General features: G+C 42.2%; 1 long non-coding RNA gene across 1 annotated transcript in view; it reads left to right on the forward strand.

The window, feature by feature from the left end:
- LOC116688037 (uncharacterized) overlaps positions 1–7311 on the forward strand; it is a 17128-nt gene that overhangs the window by 5598 nt on the left and 4219 nt on the right. The window contains exons 2-3 of the long non-coding RNA XR_004331688.1: positions 3496–3501; positions 5073–5078. This is a non-coding gene — a long non-coding RNA (uncharacterized LOC116688037). The remainder of the gene's footprint in view (positions 1–3495; positions 3502–5072; positions 5079–7311) is intronic.

Below are 7311 nucleotides of genomic sequence, written 5' to 3' on the forward strand. Positions count from 1 at the left end.
ACTCATTAACTAACCATTCATTTCTCATTCATTTCTCATTTGTTCCTCAGTAATTACCTACATTTTTGTATACCTTATTGTAAAGTGTTACCCCGGCAATATCTATATCCACATTTCTGTGCTGTATTATTGATGAAATATCAATAGAGAGAAACACACATTGGTTTGGAACTCTTCGTCTTCAGAGGGTTAATATTCTGCAAAGGATTCACTAACAAGTAGCCTGTTAATTGGACAGTTTTGTCATCCTGCCAGATCAGAGATTTGGCAGGATGGGGGGGTAGTGAACAACAAATCTAATTCCAGTCCTCCTAACTTTAGAAAGCTTAACGAACTTGTCTGCAATCTCGCTGAAAGAATAAACAAATGACTCTTAAATTCCTGTATTGAGTGTATCCTATAAAATGTGCCTATTCCCTTCAGTTAGCTGAGATGAGATTCTCACTTCTGACAAAGTGGTGCAGGTTTACGTGGAGCAGGAGGGCTCGGCCGGGCTTTTTCAGGTGTCCAGGTGCAAATATTTGGAGCTTACTAGTTTGAATGGCATTGTCCGGAGCCTGAAACCACTCTGAGTGTGTTTGCCAGGAAGCTTTGGCTGCTGGGGAGATTACACATGTGAGCTTTTCATTACAGAACCGTCTCTCTGACCACCGGGCCAGCTTTATCCATTACCATTATGTGTGTTCATTTTACTGCTACGTTTTTGGCATGCAGTCCTCAGAAACTTACAATGAGCAAGCTGGAAATGGGTTTATATTTAGCTTAAAGGTTCTTTAACAGCACCAGGCTGTTCTAGTGAACCATTTGTGCATATAGCTACTAAAGATAAAGCACTGTAATTCATATGTACTCTACGTATTTATTGCTGCATGCACCACAGTACCTACCGCTGCTCTGGTCCATGTAGGGTAGAGGTCAGGTTGATGGGTGGTTTGTGTCCCGAGGACTGCACAAGGGAGTCATGTCCTGGACAACAAGTAGTCCAAATCATACTGCGATATGGCTCGTTTGTCCCCTACCCTCTAATAAGACCCAGATCACAGATTTGAATGTAAAGTCGCTATATTAAACAAGTCTTTAACGTTGTGAAATGATCAACGTTCTCTTGTGGCGGCTGTGGCTCAGTGGTAGAGCGGTTGTCTGCCAATCGGAAGGTTGTTGGTTCGATCCCCGCCCCTGCAGTCATTGTCAAAGTGTCCTTGGGCAAGACACTGAACCCCGTTGCCCCCGGTGCTGCGCATCGGGGATGTGAATTGTCTGATTGTATCTGATGAGCAGGTGGCACCTGTACGGCAGCCCGGCACAGTGTATGAATGTGTGTGAATGGTGAATGTTTCCTGTAGATTTAAAGCGCTTTGAGCAGTTGTTAAGACTGGAAAAGCGCTATATAAATACAGCACATTTACATTTACATTTGTGTTTAGGCATCAAAAGTCTTCCGTGATGCTAAAATTTGACATTTGTAGTTAAAAGAACTCACTGTTGACTTTTTTGACCCATCCACCATTCCAATCTACCTCCTTATGAGGAAATGTTACGATCTTATACTTCGTCATTGTACTTCCTGCTTTGCTACCGTCATAACTACTACGGCCACTAGAGGGCGCCATGACTAGAAACAACAACCTCTGGGAGCGATTTTTCGGGGGAGGACAGTCTTATCCCAGGAGTACTACTTAAAGCACCCATATTCTGCTCATTTTCTGGTTCATAACTGTATTTTGAGGTTGTATCAGACTAGGTTTTCATGGTTTCAATTTCTAAAAACATCAATTTTTTGTTGTACTGCACATTACTGCAGATCCTGTTTTCCCCCTGTGTGTTTGGGTCTCTGTTTTAGCTCCAGAGTGAGACATCTCACTTGCTTTAGCTCCAGAGTGAGACGTCTCCCTTCTATCCTATCTGTGTTGGGAGCTGCACATGCTCAGTAGCTCAGTAAGATCCATCAGCTAGATAACTCTTTCTCCAGTTATGGTCCGTCCAAGGCAGGATCAGCTGGGAGACTTCTTCTAGACCAGGGCCACTTGTGGAATACCTGCACAACAGGGACAGGAAGTAGTTCTTTTGGAGATTTAGCCATTTAGCCATTGAGAACGAGCTAGCATGCTACAGTTAGCCACCTCGTCTCTAGTGACGTAGAAAGCCGTGCAGATGTTGAACAGCTCACCCAGAGACTGAAGACAGAGGACATTCAGAAACCGGATCTCACTCAAAACCAAGTTCCAAGTTTCTATGCGTGTGGAAGCACCAGAGACACAAAATAACCCCCCCAAATCCCAGAAAAAAAGGGATTTTTTCATGATATGGGCACTTTAAGGGGAATAGTGTTTTAATCCAAACCACAGTCTTTTTTTCTAATCTTAACCAGTTGTTTAAGGGTCTAAACATAACTGTCGTTGTGCGCAGGTCAATCACCTTTTATCAGCTAAACTTAACTGCAATGGCCGTGAAACGACCGGCCGCTCACAGTGCTCTGTACCCGGGTCACAGTCCCCTGTTCTCAGCTAAATAAAACACTGAGAAGACAGAAAAAACTTAACTGTGGGATAACGTGGCCTAATGGGAGACCATATAAATCATTGTGCATACACTTTCCTACGATAACAATCCACCAGTTCATGAGATCGCGTTGACAGCAGACATGGACACGCTGGCTAAGTGACCTTTTCCCAGCATGACATTCTTTCTTTTCCCCTACTTCAGCCACTGCAACCAGCTAAAAAAAAACAAGCCTTCAAATGTTCTGTGAGCCAAAACTCCCTGAAAGCAGCAGATTTGGATTATTGTCAACAGGACCCGGTGTGGTTTTAAAGGTAGCTTCAGACGACATGTATCCGTTGCTGTATTTGTGTGTCATGGGAGGTGAATCCTTTTTAGTCGCCACCGAGAGCCCTCACATAGAGAAGTACACGACGCGGAGGTGTCAAGTTAAGCCAGAGGGGGATCAGAAGGTTTCTAAACCTGTTAACCACGGTTGGGCGTGTGCCAACACTTTACATAAGCTACAGTATTATGACAGCGAAGCATGGTGAGGCTAACAGGCTGAAGTCTACAATTAGCTGCTGCGAGGAGTAGCATTGTTTATTATCCATTTTTATTAACCCATAACTAGCAGAACGGCTGTAGATTTAGTTTAATACATTACGATTCAGATTTTTTAAAGTGCATGGGAAAGGTGGCACATTTTAGAGAGGAGAAAATAGGTGAGAGGGGAAGGATAAGGGTTAGACAAATTTAATGGTGCAAAAAGATAGAAGATAGAAACAGGAGCAGAAAGAAAGAAAGAGCATGGAGACTGAGACAAAAAGAAAAAACATAAAAATAAGGAAGTAAAGACAGAAGGAGTCAGACAAAAAGGAAAGAAGAAAGAAGAGCCAAATGAAAGATGGAAGTAGGAAACAGAAGAGTAGGAGAATGAGAGAGGAGAGTGGATGTTGAGATGAAACTGTAGTTGATGATGGGGAGGGAAGAGTAGAGTGAAGAGAAAGGGAGGAGATAAGAGTAGTGAAGGGGTGTGTAAAGCAAAGAGGAAAAGAATGGGGAGGTGTTGCGAAGAAACGGTAGGAAAGCAGCAGGAAGAGTAAAGCAAGAGAAGTCTAAAAGGAGACAGGAGGAGGAGGGAGGGAGGGAGGGAGGGAGGGAGGGAGGGAGGGAGGGCTGCTGACTGAGGAGGTGCAGGGGAAGAGAAGTGGAGTGTGGAGGTGAGAGTGTGTCTAAGTGAGCTTCCTATGGTTGGTTTTCCTCTTTATCGCCTGGCACTCTAAGACCTCTTCAATGATGTGGATGGATGGATGAGAGAGAGAGAGAGAGAGAGCAACAGAGAGACAGAGAGAAAGAGAAAGAGAGAAAGAGAGAGAGAGAGAGGGAGAGAGCAGGCAGTCCTTCGACTGGATAATCCTCTCCACTAATACTAATCCCTCCTCTCTAACACACAGACACTTCACAGACCGTTTTCCCGCCTTACCAGTCAACTTGTGTGTGTGTGTGTGTGTGTGTGTGTGTGTGTGTGTGTGTGTGTGTGTGTGTGTGTGTGGTGTGTGTGCGTGCGTGCGTGCGTGCGTTGTTTGTTGACATCCAACATGACCAAGAGTATGTATATGGACACCATAACAAAACAATTCCTGAAACAAGATGAATCGTTAGAACGTGTGTGATGTCATCAGCAGGGTCACGTGGAATCTGCAGACGCAGAATGATTTTTTTTAGATTTGTTGGCAGATTTTCAACAAACAGAAAAAAAGAAGAAAAAATCGGAATATCAACACATCTCCACCTCAAGCAGAAATACTGTCTGTTAAATTCCCATATTGTCGGTTATCAGTTGTCCTATATTATGTATCAAGTAAGCTGGATGAAGGTTACTGCAAGGTACTAATATGAAAATGATATGAATGATTTTATCACCCACCCAGGACAGAAATAGAGTTATCTGAATGTTGTAAAAAACAGCAGCAATTCACTCTCAACTTTTTAATCCTTGTTTTACAAATATGATCATATTGTATTGTAACTAAATATATGGAAGCAATGAATAGTCATAAATATATAAACCAAATACCTGATTGTAAAATTGAATCACTACTGAATTGTTAATGTTGAAATCTAAAATAATTGATTTACATGTTGAATTGCAATCCGCTGAATGTTGTCCTCTTTGAAATTTAATTTTTATTCTCATTTAAATTTAAAAACCGTTTAAAAACTTTATTTCCAGTAGGCATATATATATATATATATATATATATATATATATATATATATATATATATATATATATATAGTCATCTCAGACAGGATGAAATGGATAAACTTGAACTGTTTGGTAAAGTTTGAAGAAAGGCTTTCAATAACTGTATTTGTTTTATAAATTTGTTTTATCAATTGCATAATCTACTACTAATTGTAATTGTAATACAATAACTTACAGTTTTGATATAAATATTGTATATTATTCAACTTTAAACCAGAGGCTTTTGGGTAAAATCCTAAACTCCCCAGAACATCACACTAGGACCCGAGCGCTGCCCTGAGGAGCTCCACTGAGCAGGGCAGGGATGACGTGCCTTGCTTAGTGGAACGTTGGTAGAGAGACAGGGAGAGAGTGGGAGTGTGTTTATGTTTTAGAAGGTCAATGGAGAATCACACCCCCCCCCCCCACCCGCCTCCCCTGAGTCAGTAATTATGATATGCACCCACACAGTCTCTCTCACACCAAACACACACACACACACACAGTGATACCACACATGGTAGAACCCTTTAAGTCCATATTAAAACACCGACACACACACTGCCACCTCCATGGCTAAGCAGATAAAGGATTAGTGGTTGATCCTGTTGAGGCCAGGCTGTTGGCTGAGCTGACTTTCACACTACCAACCTCTCTCTCACACACACACAGACACACACACACACACACACACACACACATTTAACCCAGGGGGCACATACTGACAATGTCTTAGCACTGACATTTACGTAAACTTGCATGGACACACAGATTTAACTGTGTGACACACTCACATGCACTACACATAAAGTGAGGCGCGAAATCAGAGATGGAAACACACACACACACAAGAAAGTGTGATCATCTGTGTCCTTAACTCAATCTGCCACGTTTGTGTGTTACACAAAATTAATGATGCATTGCAAACACGTGGTTGAGCAAATAAGGGACAGTGAACACACCACACCACCTTTTTGGAATTAGTAGTATAATGGAATTGGCAAACAGTTAGAGAGAGACAAACAGTATGGACAGACAGACAGACAGACAGAACCCCCCCCCTCCCCCCCTCCTCTTCTCATTGACTGAGCTGCCTGCCAAGCATGCAAGGTAATTTACAAGGTAGCGGATATCAAATTGCTTGTTCAGCTTAAAATCTCTTTAAACTTTTCTATTTAATAATTTTTCCCTTCCCCGGCGCGCATCAGAGGGGTGAACTCTCCCACCTTACCATTATCATTTTTTTCTCCTTCTTCTTGTAATGCAACAGATCTTCATTAACAGAGAAGGAAAGGAAAGCCCAGTTTCCAACTCCCTCATTAAGATTTTACTTTGAAAATGCCAACTTTCTATTTTAGATTTCAATTATTTTTTTCCCCCTATAAATTGCAGAGGGGCTTCTTATTAAAAAGGTGGATTCTCTTCCTTTGTAATTCCCCTGCTTTATCATGTGGACACAAAGCAGGTTTCATGGCAGGCCAAAAAAAAAAATCCTACAGAAAGAGAAGCAGGAAGATAGGGAGGGACAGAGAGAGGGGACAGACTGAGTGCTTCTTCATATGCTATTTTTACAGACCAACCAATGGAAACTCCCCATGTTGTATCCTGATCCGTATTATAACGACAACCACACGGGAGAGTCCCATGGGGCTGGATGGAAATTAGCACAATGTGCCAGTTTACAAAAAAAAAATCTCTCAAAATCAGGACGTTTTGTGCATGTTTCCAAAGCAAGGACACCTTGCTGGGTTCCAGAAAGGCCCGGCGCTCATACAAACTGAAATTATTGCAACTGACCACAGCAGTGGTCACCACTGCTGTGGTCAGTTGCAATAATTTCATTCATGACAGAGTATACCAAACTGAGACTAAGTGGAGCAGCAGGGAGCATTCATGCTGCTGCAGCCGACAGGAGCGGACAATAATAAAAGACACAAAGACACAGGCCTGTCTGTCTCTGTCTGTGTCTGTCTCTTTGTGGGGTTTATGAAACAATTAATGGATAAATAATTATAAGGTGCAACGCTTGTCTTTGGGTTCAATCTGTAAAGCAGACACACCCCACACAGCAGAAATGGGAAGTAACAAAGTACAAATACTTTGCTACTGTACTCAACTTTTTTACTTTTACTCCTTACATTTTAACACAAATATCCATACTTTCTACTCCTTACATTTTAAAAAAATTGGCTCGTTGCTTGGTCGTCATGTCGGAGAATAACGCAGACACGCGTCTCACACTGCATACACACACACAGAGATAAAAGGATAATCAGTTGAGATTGTGCGTGTGCGTCTTTGAGAAATCTTATAACTTATGTTATTAGTACTTCTACTTTCACCAGAGTATTTTTAACACAAATATCTGTACTTCTACTTGAGTACAGGAAGTGAGTACTTTTGCCATCTCTGCCACACAGTGATGTCACAGCAGACATCTTTATCCACAACGGACCACTTCTGAGATTGCTCCGCCGAACGCAGGGGTGACTCTAGGATCAGACCTTTAGGGGGGCTCAGCCTCTAATGAGATTGTGACACGACTATACAGCTAGTGCATGCAAAAGTGTTACCCCCCCCCC

The sequence above is a fragment of the Etheostoma spectabile genome, chromosome 4 (genome assembly GCF_008692095.1).
Source record: "Etheostoma spectabile isolate EspeVRDwgs_2016 chromosome 4, UIUC_Espe_1.0, whole genome shotgun sequence".
In the NCBI taxonomy this organism is placed as follows: domain Eukaryota; kingdom Metazoa; phylum Chordata; class Actinopteri; order Perciformes; family Percidae; genus Etheostoma; species Etheostoma spectabile.